Here is a 15,039-nt window from a genome sequence, read left to right as displayed (position 1 = left end):
TTTTTGTGCTTTTTCTGTTATGTACATGTGCGTAACTATTCAGAGCGAACTGTAACAGATTAGAAACACAAAAAAACTACTCACAGCAATGGAATACATAAAGTTAAGTTGATTTCAAGAACATACTACACTGCATTTACATTGGAACTACATTCAGCTTTGTATTGCTTTGAAACACGGTTGTACCTTTAGGAGTAACTTAGTGTAACTTTACTAACATAAGTAGTAAACACATAAAACTGGTTGCAGACAACTCTAAATCATATGGAAAGTAAAGTGAATACGTTTACATCAAGTTAGCACATAGTACTTTTGAGCAGAAATAAATTGTACTCTGTTTTCAGCTGAATGCATTACATATTTTTTGTGCATTTTCTGTTATGTACATGTGCATAACTATTCAGAGTGAAATGCAACTGAATAGAAAAACAAGGAAAGCTACTCACAGCAATGGAATACATAAAGTAAAGTTGAATTCAAGAACATACTACACTGCATTTACATTGGAACTACATTCAGCATTGTATTGCTTTGAAACACGGTTGTACCTTTAGGAGCAACTTAGTGTAACTTTACTAACTGCAGTAGCACACACATAAAACTGGTTGCAGACAACTCTAAATCATATGGAAAGTAAAGTGAATACGTTTACATCAAGTTAGCACATAGTACTTTTGAGCAAAAGTAAATTGTACTCTCTTTTCAGCTGAATGCGTTGCTTTTTATTTTGTGTATTTTCTGTTATGTACATGTACATAACTATTCAGAGTGAACTGCAACTGAATGGAACAACAAGGAAAGCTACTCACTGCAATGGAATACCTAAAGTAAAGTTGAATTCAAGAACATACTACAATGCATTTACATTGGAACTACATTTAGCTTTGTATTGCTTTGAAACACTGTAGTACCATTAGTAGCAACTGGTGATATTGTTTATTGTAACGTTAGTAACTTCAGTAGCACACACATAAAACTGGTTGCAGACAACTCTAAATCATATGGAAAGTAAAGTGAATACGTTTACGTCAAGTTAGCACATAGTACTTTTGAGCAGAAATAAATTTTACTCTCTTTTCAGCTGAATGCATTACTTATTTTTTGTGCATTTTCTGTTATGTACATGTGCGTAACTATTCAGAATGAACTGCAACTGAATGGAAAAACAAGGAAAGCTACTCACAGCAATGGAATACCTAAAGTAAAGTTGAATTCAAGAAGATACTACAATGCATTTACATTGGAACTACATTTAGCTTTGTATTGCTTTGAAACACTGTAGTACCATTAGTAGCAACTGGTGATATTGTTTATTGTAACGTTAGTAACTTCAGTAGCACACACATAAAACTTGTTGCAGACTGCACCAAATCATATAGAAAGTCAATTACAAACGTTTGGATCTAGTTAGCACATAGTACTTTTGAGCAAAAGTAAATTGTACTCTCTTTTCAGCTGAATGCGTTGCTTTTTATTTTGTGTATTTTCTGTTATGTACTTGTGCATAACTATTCAGAGTGAACTGCAACTGAATGGAACAACAAGGAAAGCTACTCAGAGCAATGGAATACATAAAGTAAAGTTGATTTCAAGAACATACTGCAATGCATTTACATTGGAACTACATTTAGCTTTGTATTGCTTTGAAACACGGTAGTACCATTAGGAGCAACTGGTGATATTGCTTAGTGTAACTTTACTAACTGCAGTAGCACACACATAAAACTGGTTGCAGACAACTCTAAATCATATGGAAAGTAAAGTGAATACGTTTACATCAAGTTAGCACATAGTACTTTTGAGCAGAAATAAATTGTACTCTGTTTTCAGCTGAATGCATTACTTATTTTTTGTGCTTTTTATGTTATGTACATGTGCGTAACTATTCAGAGCGAACTGTAACAGATTAGAAACACAAACAAAAACTACTCACAGCAATGGAATACATAAAGTAAAGTTGATTTCAAGTACATACTACAATGCATTTAAATTGGAACTGCATTTAGCTTTGTATTGCTTTGAAACACGTTAGTACAATTAGGAGCAACTGGTGATATTGCTTAGTGTAACTTTACTAAATGCGGTAGCACACACATAAAACTGGTTGCAGACAACTCTAGATCATATGGAAAGTAAATTGAAAACGTTTACATCAAGTTAGCACATAGTACTTTTGAGCAAAAGAAAATTGTACTCTCTTTTCAGCTGCATGCGTTACTTTTTATTTTGTGTATTTTCTGTTATGTACATGTGCATAACTATTCAGAGTGAACTGCAACTGAATGGAACAACAAGGAAAGCTACTCACAGCAATGGAATACATAAAGTAAAGTTGATTTCAAGAACATACTACAATGCATTTACATTGGAACTACATTTAGCTTTGTATTGCTTTGAAACACGGTAGTACCATTAGGAGCAACTGGTGATATTGCTTAGTGTAACTTTACTAACTGCAGTAGCACACACATAAAACTGGTTGCAGACAACTCTAAATCATATGGAAAGTAAAGTGAATACGTTTACATCAAGTTAGCACGTAGTACTTTTGAGCAGAAATAAATTGTACTCTGTTTTCAGCAGAATGCATTACTTATTTTTTGTGCATTTTCTGTTATGTACATGTGCGTAACTATTCAGAGCGAACTGTAACAGATTAGAAACACAAAAAAACTACTCACAGCAATGGAATACATAAAGTTAAGTTGATTTCAAGAACATACTACACTGCATTTAAATTGGAACTGCATTTAGCTTTGTATTGCTTTGAAACACGTTAGTACAATTAGGAGCAACTGGTGATATTGCTTAGTGTAACTTTACTAAATGCGGTAGCACACACATAAAACTGGTTGCAGACAACTCTAGATCATATGGAAAGTAAATTGAAAACGTTTATATCAAGTTAGCACATAGTACTTTTGAGCAAAAGTAAATTGTACTCTCTTTTCAGCTGCATGCGTTACTTTTTATTTTGTGTATTTTCTGTTATGTACATGTGCATAACTATTCAGAGTGAAATGCAACTGAATAGAAAAACAAGGAAAGCTACTCACAGCAATGGAATACATAAAGTAAAGTTGATTTCAAGAACTTACTACACTGCATTTACATTGGAACTACATTCAGCTTTGTATTGCTTTGAAACACGGTTGTACCTTTAGGAGCAACTTAGTGTAACTTTACTAAATGCGGTAGCACACACATAAAACTGGTTGCAGACAACTCTAAATCATATGGAAAGTAAAGTGAATACGTTTACATCAAGTTAGCACATAGTACTTTTGAGCAGAAATAAATTGTACTCTCTTTTCAGCTGAATGCATTACTTATTTTTTGTGCATTTTCTGTTATGTACATGTGCGTAACTATTCAGAATGAACTGCAACTGAATGGAAAAACAAGGAAAGCTACTCACAGCAATGGAATACCTAAAGTAAAGTTGAATTCAAGAACATACTACAATGCATTTACATTGGAACTACATTTAGCTTTTTATTGCTTTGAAACACTGTAGTACCATTAGTAGCAACTGGTGATATTGTTTATTGTAACGTTAGTAACTTCAGTAACACACACATATAACTTGTTGCAGACTGCACCAAATCATATAGAAAGTCAATTACAAACGTTTAGATCTAGTTAGCACATAGTACTTTTGAGCAAAAGTAAATTGTACTCTCTTTTCAGCTGAATGCGTTATTTTATTTTGTGTATTTTCTGTTATGTACATGTGCATAACTATTCAGAGTGAACTGCAACTGAATGGAACAACAAGGAAAGCTACTCACAGCAATGGAATACATAAAGTAAAGTTGATTTCAAGAACATACTACAATGCATTTACATTGGAACTACATTTAGCTTTGTATTGCTTTGAAACACGGTAGTACCATTAGGAGCAACTGGTGATATTGCTTAGTGTAACTTTACTAACTGCAGTAGCACACACATAAAACTGGTTGCAGACAACTCTAAATCATATGGAAAGTAAAGTGAATACGTTTACATCAAGTTAGCACATAGTACTTTTGAGCAGAAATAAATTGTACTCTGTTTTCAGCTGAATGCATTACTTATTTTTTGTGCTTTTTCTGTTATGTACATGTGCGTAACTATTCAGAGCGAACTGTAACAGATTAGAAACACAAAAAAACTACTCACAGCAATGGAATACATAAAGTTAAGTTGATTTCAAGAACATACTACACTGCATTTACATTGGAACTACATTCAGCTTTGTATTGCTTTGAAACACGGTTGTACCTTTAGGAGTAACTTAGTGTAACTTTACTAACATAAGTAGTACACACATAAAACTGGTTGCAGACAACTCTAAATCATATGGAAAGTAAAGTGAATACTTTTACATCAAGTTAGCACATAGTACTTTTGAGCAGAAATAAATTGTACTCTGTTTTCAGCTGAATGCATTACATATTTTTTGTGCATTTTCTGTTATGTACATGTGCATAACTATTCAGAGTGAAATGCAACTGAATAGAAAAACAAGGAAAGCTACTCACAGCAATGGAATACATAAAGTAAAGTTGAATTCAAGAACATACTACACTGCATTTACATTGGAACTACATTCAGCATTGTATTGCTTTGAAACACGGTTGTACCTTTAGGAGCAACTTAGTGTAACTTTACTAACTGCGGTAGCACACACATAAAACTGGTTGCAGACAACTCTAAATCATATGGAAAGTAAAGTGAATACGTTTACATCAAGTTTGCACATAGTACTTTTGAGCAAAAGTAAATTGTACTCTCTTTTCAGCTGAATGCATTACATATTTTTTGTGCATTTTCTGTTTTGTACATGTGCATTATTCAGAGTGAACTGCAACTGAATAGAAAAACAAGGAAAGCTACTCACAGCAATGGAATACATAAAGTAAAGTTGAATTCAAGAACATACTACACTGCATTTACATTGGAACTACATTCAGCATTGTATTGCTTTGAAACACGGTTGTACCTTTAGGAGCAACTTAGTGTAACTTTACTAACTTCAGTAGCACACACATAAAACTGGTTGCAGACAACTCTAAATCATATGGAAAGTAAAGTGAATACGTTTACATCAAGTTAGCACATAGTACTTTTGAGCAGAAATAAATTTTACTCTCTTTTCAGCTGAATGCATTACTTATTTTTTGTGCATTTTCTGTTATGTACATGTGCGTAACTATTCAGAATGAACTGCAACTGAATGGAAAAACAAGGAAAGCTACTCACAGCAATGGAATACCTAAAGTAAAGTTGAATTCAAGAACATACTACAATGCATTTACATTGGAACTACATTTAGCTTTGTATTGCTTTGAAACACTGTAGTACCATTAGTAGCAACTGGTGATATTGTTTATTGTAACGTTAGTAACTTCAGTAGCACACACATAAAACTTGTTGCAGACTGCACCAAATCATATAGAAAGTCAATTACAAACGTTTAGATCTAGTTAGCACATAGTACTTTTGAGAAAAAGTAAATTGTACTCTCTTTTCAGCTGAATGCGTTGCTTTTTATTTTGTGTATTTTCTGTTATGTACATGTGCATAACTATTCAGAGTGAACTGCAACTGAATGGAACAACAAGGAAAGCTACTCACAGCAATGGAATACATAAAGTAAAGTTGATTTCAAGAACATACTGCAATGCATTTACATTGGAACTACATTTAGCTTTGTATTGCTTTGAAACACGGTAGTACCATTAGGAGCAACTGGTGATATTGCTTAGTGTAACTTTACTAACTGCAGTAGCACACACATAAAACTGGTTGCAGACAACTCTAAATCATATGGAAAGTAAAGTGAATACGTTTACATCAAGTTAGCACATAGTACTTTTGTGCATAAATAAATTGTACTCTGTTTTCAGCTGAATGCATTACTTATTTTTTGTGCTTTTTCTGTTATGTACATGTGCGTAACTATTCAGAGCGAACTGTAACAGATTAGAAACACAAAAAAACTACTCACAGCAATGGAATACATAAAGTTAAGTTGATTTCAAGAACATACTACACTGCATTTACATTGGAACTACATTCAGCTTTGTATTGCTTTGAAACACGGTTGTACCTTTAGGAGCAACTTAGTGTAACTTTACTAACATAAGTAGTACACACATAAAACTGGTTGCAGACAACTCTAAATCATATGGAAAGTAAAGTGAATACGTTTACATCAAGTTAGCACATAGTACTTTTGAGCAGAAATAAATTGTACTCTGTTTTCAGCCGAATGCATTACATATTTTTTGTGCATTTTCTGTTATGTACATGTGCGTAACTATTCAGAGCGAACTGTAACAGATTAGAAACACAAAAAAAAAACTACTCACAGCAATGGAATACATAAAGTAAAGTTGATTTCAAGTACATACTACACTGCATTTAAATTGGAACTTCATTTAGCTTTGTATTGCTTTGAAACACGTTAGTACAATTAGGAGCAACTGGTGATATTGCTTAGTGTAACTTTACTAAATGCGGTAGCACACACATAAAACTGGTTGCAGACAACTCTAGATCTTATGGAAAGTAAATTGAAAACGTTTACATCAAGTTAGCACATAGTACTTTTGAGCAAAAGTAAATTGTACTCTCTTTTCAGCTGCATGCGTTACTTTTTATTTTGTGTATTTTCTGTTATGTACATGTGCATAACTATTCAGAGTGAACTGCAACTGAATAGAAAAACAAGGAACGCTACTCACAGCAATGGAATACATAAAGTAAAGTTGATTTCAAGAACTTACTACACTGCATTTACATTGGAACTACATTCAGCTTTGTATTGCTTTGAAACACGGTTGTACCTTTAGGAGCAACTTAGTGTAACTTTACTAACTGCAGTAGCACACACATAAAACTGGTTGCAGACAACTCTAAATCATATGGAAAGTAAAGTGAATACGTTTACAGCAAGTTAGCACATAGTACTTTTGAGCAAAATTAAATTGTACTCTCTTTTCAGCTACATGCGTTACTTTTTATTTTGTGTATTTTCTGTTATGTACATGTGCATAACTATTCAGAGTGCACTGTAACTGAATAGAAACACAAAGAAAACGACTCACAGCAATGGAATACATAAAGTAATGTTGAATTCAAGTACATACTACACTGCATTTAAATTGGAACTGCATTTAGCTTTGTATTGCTTTGAAACACGTTAGTACAATTAGGAGCAACTGGTGATATTGCTTAGTGTAACTTTACTAACCATCAGTAGCACACACATAAAACTGGTTGCAGACAACCTCTAGATCATATGGAAAGTAAATTGAAAACGTTTACTTCAAGTTAGCACATAGTACTTTTGAGCAAAAGTAAATTGTACTCTCTTTTCAGCTGAATGCGTTACTTTTTATTTTGTGTATTTCTGTTATGTACATGTGCATAACTATTCAGAGTGAACTGCAAATGAATGGAACAACAAGGAAAGCTACTCACAGCAATGGAATACATAAAGTAAAGTTGATTTCAAGAACATACTACAATGCATTTACATTGGAACTACATTTAGCTTTGTATTGCTTTGAAACACGGTAGTACCATTAGGAGCAACTGGTGATATTGCTTAGTGTAACTTTACTAACTGCAGTAGCACACACATAAAACTGGTTGCAGACAACTCTAAATCATATGGAAAGTAAAGTGAATACGTTTATTCACTTTCTCTCTCTCTCTCTCTCTCTCTCTCTCTCTCTCTCTCCTCTCCCTCTCCCTCTCTCTCTCTCTCTCTCTCTCTCTCTCTCTCCTCTCTCTCTCTCTCTCTCTCTCTCTCTCTCTCTCTCTCTCTCTCTCTCTCTCTCTCTCTCTCTCTCTCTCTCTTCTCCCTCTCCCTCTCTCTCTCTCTCTCTCTCTCTCTCTCTCTCTCTCCCTCTCTCTCTCTCTCTCTCTCTCTCTCTCTCTCTCTCTCTCTCTCTCTCTCTCTCTCTCTCCTCTCTCTCTCTCTCTCTCTCTCTCTCTCTCTCTCTCTCTCTCTCTCTCTCTCTCTCTCTCAGGGCCCGGGGGAGCTTCCGGCTGATTAGGGAATGGGAACCGATGGATCTCTCAGACAGAGCTGAGCTCCAGCTATCTAAATGGAAAGATTCGGAACTCGGAGAAAGGGAACAAAATCTTTTGCATCACCGTTGTTCGACCTCCAATCACAAACAAGAGAAAATCCGGAAATGCTGGAAATCCAAGCAACACACACAAAATACTGGAAGAACTCAGCATTAGTACTGTTTTTCGTAGATGCTGCCTGGCCTACTGAGTTCCTCCAGCATTTTGTGTGTGTTGCTTGTTCTGTCTCCTCTTGTTCTGGACTTTTCTACCCGTGAGAGCATTTTTTGACTCTTTCTCTTTTGAGTGCACATAATGATATCAAACACCTTTGTCCTGGGCAACAAGTAGTTTTCACATCACAGATGTGCCAGACTCCAGTGAGACAGACGGCTGCCCCTTCCCTTCATATTCATTGGCAGTTGGCTTTACTGTCATCGAGTTCACCACCGTCAGTCACTTGGGGGAGAGTTCAACGGATACAATACAGAAAAGAAGATACAATACAGAAGTTTCTGTACAATACAGAAACTGGTGTTGCCTGTGTGTATTGTGGTGATGCGAAAGTTGCTGGTTAATCTGTAAGTGGGAAGAAGTGGAATGATATTTGGAACTCTGACTTTTTAAAGCATCTTTTAGCAAGAAAATCACATAGTCTTCAAAAGCTCTGGCAAAAAAAAAATTATTACCCGCTGCAGGCCTGTTACATAGGTTGTGTGAGAGTGCAAATGTACTTGATCAAACCCAGAGGAGATCCAAGTGCTTATTGACAGTGATTTGCTCACTATTAAAATAAATACCTCTCTATATAAAATTCAGTATGCACCTGTTGTTGTCACTGGCAAAAAATGCACAGCACAATATTTTTGCGCACACTGGTCATTGCAAATTACTGGGTACGTTGGCAGGGAGACCTCGAATGTCTGACACTCTCACATACAAGATGTGCATCCAGCTGCAGCTTGTAACCCTTCACCTTCAGGAGTTGGAACTGGATGAATTCTAGATGATCCGGGAGTTGGAGAGGGTGGTAGATGTGACATGAAAAGAGGTGATTTACACCCAAGGTGCAGGACAGAGGAGACTCGGTGAGAGTCAGGAAGGGAAATAAGGTTAAATTGTCATCGTAGAGTACTGTTGAGGCCATCCCCAAACACAGGTAGACCACTTTCAAAACTGTTCAGGGGGGAGTCAGAGGGGTAATAGGGGATTCGTTAATTAGGAGAACAGAACTAGAATGGGAATAATAGCCTCGTGATAAGGTTGCTAGTGCCAGTGAGGTGGCTGGGGGAGTTCAACTGAAGTTGCATGGAGGATGGGAGCCAGAATGCCAGAACATATAGTGGAGAGGGTGAATTGAATGGATTTTATTTCTTATATCCTTCATATACATGAAGAGTAAAAGTATTTAAGTTACGTCTCCATCTAAATGTTATGTGCAATTTATAGTAATTTATAATAAATAGTTTGTACATAGGACAGTAAATATAACATAGAAATATAATAGTATCACCATGAATTAATCAGTCTGATGGCCTGGTGGAAGAAGATGTCCTGGAGACTGTTGGTTCTGCTTTTATGGTGCAGTAGCGTTTCCTAGATGGTCTTTTCACAACAAGCCTGTATGTACAGACCATGTGACATCCTCAGTGATGTTTCTGCTGTGGAATTTACAGCGGTTCAACTTCTCAACCACAGGTCCAATAATGTCAATAGTGGTTAGCCTGTCTCTACTCATTCTGTATTCCACAACCAGCTCCTTTGTTTTTATGACATTGAGGGTGAGTTTGTTTTCTTGACACCAGACAGATGTGTTCAGACCTCAGACAAAGTCAGCAATCAAATGGTTGAGAATGGTGTGTCGACAGTACTGCTCTGTGTATATCACAATGCAAGAAGCATCGCAGGAATGTCAGATAAGCTCAGGGCATGGAATCATGATATTGTGGCCATTACTGGGACTTGGTTTCAGCCAACAGTCTGAGGGATTTAGAGGAATAAATTTGTAGAGAGGTTGCAGACCATGCCAAGAAAAAAAAGCTTGATTCAGTAACTTGCCATATATTGACTGGGTCTCTCATACTGTAAAAGGACTAGATGGGGTAGAGTTTGTCAAATGTGCCCTTAATCAGTACGTAGAATTCCTGACGTAGATGTGTGCAATAAGCTGTTAGGAAATGATCCAGGACTGGGGACAGAAATTAGTGATCATAATGCCATGAGATTCAAAATAAATATAGAACAAAAGAGAGGTCTGGACCATGGATTGAGATTCTTAATTGGAGAAAGGTCAATTTTGATGGTACCAGAAAGGATTTAACAATGTTTGGGACCGGCTGTTTTCTGGCAAAGGAGTACTTGGTAAGTGGACGTTCTTCAGAAGTGAAATTTTGAGGTGTAGAATTTGTATGTGTCTGCCAAAATAAAAGTTGTAAGATAATTGGTGCAGGGAATCTTGGCTTTCAAGAGATTTTGAGGGCCCGGGTATTTTGATTCTCTAAATGCTTCAGACTGTTCGGTGCTGCCAAGACTCATTAATGATGACAATAACATAATTCCATGCACTGAGCTCATCCGACTTTTATTTTTAGTTTTCTTTTGTTAGATTTTAAACTTTTCCAATAGTTTTTGCTCTTTTGTTTGCCCTCTCTTGGCTTTTATGTTGGATTTGCCTTCTCATTTCAGCCACGGTTGTGTCATCCTGCCTTTCCAATGCTTTCACTTCTTTGGGATATATCGATCACTCAGCTCCCGAATTGCTCCCAGAAACTCCAGCCATTGCTGCTCCATCGTCATTCCTACCAGTTTTCGCTTCAAATCAAATTTGGCAGCTTCTCTGACATAGAAACATGGAGAAGTTCAGTACAGAAACAGGCCATTCTGCCCATCTAGTCAATTCCGAAAAAAGCATTTAAGCTGTCTAAAGCAACCTACCTGCATCGGGACCATCACCATCCATACCCCTACCATCCAGGTTCCCATCCAAACTTCTTTTAAATGGTGAAACCAAGCTCATATTCACCTCTTGGGCTGGCATCTCATTCACACTCTCATGACCATTTCAGAAAAGAGCTTTTCCACATGTTCCCGTTAAATTTTCACCTTCCGCACTTACCCATGACCGCTGGTTGTAGTCCCACCCAACCTCAGTGGAAAAACCTGCTTGAATCTACCCTATCCATATCCTTATAATTTTTATACTTCAAACAAATCCTCAAAGCAATGTATAATTTCCTTGTTTGTGTTTAGAGCCTTTTGTAGGTGTATAAGATGATGAAGGGCATTGTGTGGATATCCAGAGCTTTTTCCCAGGGCTGAAATGGCTAACACAAAGGACCTTAGTTTTAGGTACTGAAGGGATGTCAGGGGTAAGAGTGGTTGGTGTGTGGAAGGTACTGCTTGCGGCGGTGTGGAAACGGATACAATAGGGTCTTTTAACAACCTCTTAGAAAATTAGAGGCCTGTGCGCTAGGGAAATTCCTAGGCAATTTCTAGAGTAGGTATCATGAGCAGCACAACATTCTGGGCCGAAGAGCCTGTAACGTGCTGTAGATTTCTATGTTCTATGTTAAACAGTGAAGCAGCATTGGCTATTCTCCAATCCTCTGATACCTCCTCCTGTCACTATATCTCTGCTCGGGGCCCGGCAATTTCTGCAATTGCCTTCCGTAGGGTCCGACGGAGCGTCTTGTCATGCCATAGAGATTTATCTCTCTACTCTGCGTCAGGATGTCAAACACCTCCTCGTCTTTAATCTGTACAGGGTGCACAATGTTAATGCAGGACTTAAGAACTTTTTTTTAAAGCTATTATTAATGCTTTTTGAGTTAGTGATTTAGATGCATATCATATTATTACTGAGTTAAGTATTGTATGTAATGAGTTTTTGCTACAACAAGTGTATGGGACATTGGAAAAAATGTTGAATTTCCCCATGGGGATGAATAAAGTATCTATCTATCTATCTATCTATCTATCTATCTTCCACACTTCCACTGACTCTGCGTCCGTCTCCTGAGTAAATAGAGATGAAAAAAATATTTCAGCTCTCCCCCATCTGTTTTGTTTCCGCGAGGGATTGCCATTCTGGTCTTCCAGAGGACCAGCTTTGTCCCTTGCAATCCTTTTGCTTTCAGTCCAGCTCAAGAATCTCTGAGGAATATTCTTCATCTTTTCCGCGAGGGAAAACTCATGCCGTCTTTTAATCATCCTGATTTATTTCTTATGTGTTCCCTTGTATTTCTTATTCTCCACCAGAACCTACCTGCCTATCCCTGTTATGCAATTCTATTTTGCACTTCACCAGGTCTCGATATTTCTTGCAAACCAAAGTTCCTTACAGTTTCTATATTTACCTTTAATTCTGACGAATTTTGTACTTCCAACATTTCACTTTGAAGTCCTCCCATTTGCCAAGCACACTTTGCCAGAAAGCAGCCTTTCCCAGTCCACAGTTGTCAGATCATAATGGCATAATTCCAGATGCTGATCCATGCCCTGAACACATCCGCATTTTCTACGATGCTCCTTGTATTGAAATATACAGGGCTCAGGGTATTCACTGCACCATGCTCAACTTTTCATTCCTGACATTGTCAATGGTCTGAACAACAACTGTCTCCACAAAACCCTCCACTATCTGTTCTGTTATTCAGGCTCCCATTCCCCCTGCAACATTAGTTTAACCCTCCCATCCATACCAAGCAGCACTAGCAAGCCTTACTGCTGGGATATTTGACAAATACTGTTTTCGTTCTCCAAACTAACGGGTCTCCATCACCCCCTTTGACTGTCCTCTCCCAGATCAAAGGACAAAGAGGTGCATACCAGGTACAGGCAAATAGGAACAAATGGCGTACTTATGAAGTACAGGAAATTCAAGTGAACACTTATGAAAGAAATAAAAGAAGGCATGAGGTTGCCCCAGCAGACAAGGTGAAGGACAATCCTCAGGGATTCTGCAGATATGTTACGAGCGAAAAGATTACAGGGGACAAAATTAATCTCTGGAAGATCAGAATGGTAATCCAGGTGGGGAGGCAAAATAGATGGGAGAGATTTTTTTGGCATCTGTATTTACACAGGAGATGGACACAGAGTCTACTGAAGTGAGGCAAGGCAGCATCAACTTCAGAGACCCTGTACAGATTACAGAGGTGGAGGTGTTTGCTGTCTTAAAGCAAATTACCATGGATAAATCCCCAGAGCCTGACAAGTTGTTCCTGGGACCCTCCGGAAGACAAGTGCAGAAATTGTCCGGTCTCAAACACAGATATTTAAATCATCCTTAGTGACAGGTGAGGTACTGGAGGATTGGAGCATAGCCAATGTTGTTCTGCTGTTCAAGAAAGGCTCCAAAAATAAACAATTGTACGTTGGTGAGCTTGACATCAGTAGGGGGAAAGTTATTGGAACGTGTGTGCAGGAACCTGGATATATAAGTGTTGGATAGATGTGGATTGATTAAGGATAGACAGCATGGCTTTGTGCATGGTAGGTCATGTCTAACCAATCTTATAGAGTTTCTCGAGGATTTCATCAGGAAAGGTGATGAAGGCAGGGCAGTGGATGTTGTCTACAAGGACGTTAGCAAGGCATTTGACAAAGTCTCATATGTGAGGTTGGAGCATTCAAGAAAAAAGTAGTAAATTGGATGAGACACTGGCTTCCAGAGAAGCCAGAGTGTGGTAGCAGATGATTGCCTCTCTGACTGGATGCCTGTGACTAGTGGTGTGCTGCAGGGATCGGTGCTGGATCTGTTGTTGTTTGTCATCTGTATCAGTAATCTGGATGATAGTGTGGTTAACTGGAACAGCAAAGTTGTGGATGACACCAAGATTGGTGGTGTAGTGGACAGCGAGGAAGACTATCATGGCTATCAGATCAGTGTGATCTGAACCAGCTGGGAAAATGGGTTGAGAAATGGAAAATGGTATTTAATGCAGAAAAGTGTGAGGTGTTGCACTTTGGTAGGAGCTACCAGGGTGGATCTTACACAGTGACTGGTAGGGCACGGAGGAGTGTTGTTGGAGAAAGGGATCTGGGAATACAGGTCTGTATTTCACTGAAAGTGGTGTCACAGTTCGATAGGGACGGAAAGAAAGATTTTGGCACATTGGCCTTCATAAACCAAAGTGCTGAGTACAGGAGATGGATGTTATGTTGACGTTGTACAAGACATTGATGAGGCCTAATTTGGAGTATTGTGTGCAGGGTTGGTAACCAACCTACAGGAAAGATGTAAAAGAGGTTGAAAGAGTTCAGAGAAAATTCACAAGGACGTTTGCCAGGTCTGGAGCAATTTGTGTTATAAGGGAAAGATTGAACAGGTTAGGACCTTATTCGTTGGAATGTAGAAGATTGGGGAGAGATTTGATGGAGGTATACCACAATTATGAGGAGTATAGATAGGGTAAATGCAAGCTGGCTTTCTTCACTGAGGCTGGGTGGGACTACAACCAGAGGCCATGGGTTAAGGGTGAAAGGTGAAACGTTAAGGGGAACATGAGGGGAAACTTCTTCACACAGATGGTCATCTGGGTGTAGAATGAGCAGCCAGCACAAGCCGTGCATGCAAGCTCAATTTCAACATGTTAGAGATTTGTATAGGTACCTGGATGGTTGGGGCACGTGTGTAGAGGGTTTAGATGAGCCAAGGTGTCTGTTTCTGTGTACTTTTTCATGACTGTGACAAGAATCTTAAATAATATTAATATTCACTCTAATTCCTTTTAACAGCTGTGCAGACCAACCATACATGTGAGTAGGAGATATTTAGATGGTGGTAAAACTGTGACACCTTAAATTAATAGTACATAAAAGAAAATCCCAGCTGCATGTTAACAAAGGCTATTTGTGTGAGAGTGTTTCAGTTACTGTGGGGCCAGGAACCATGCAGCTCAGTGGGAACAGGGAATAATACCAATGGAGAGAGTCAAACTGAGCCAGGTCACAGGTTGGAGAGGGCAG

The sequence above is a fragment of the Hemitrygon akajei genome, chromosome 8 (genome assembly GCF_048418815.1).
Source record: "Hemitrygon akajei chromosome 8, sHemAka1.3, whole genome shotgun sequence".
Classification (NCBI taxonomy): domain Eukaryota; kingdom Metazoa; phylum Chordata; class Chondrichthyes; order Myliobatiformes; family Dasyatidae; genus Hemitrygon; species Hemitrygon akajei.
This window is presented reverse-complemented; position numbering follows the sequence as displayed.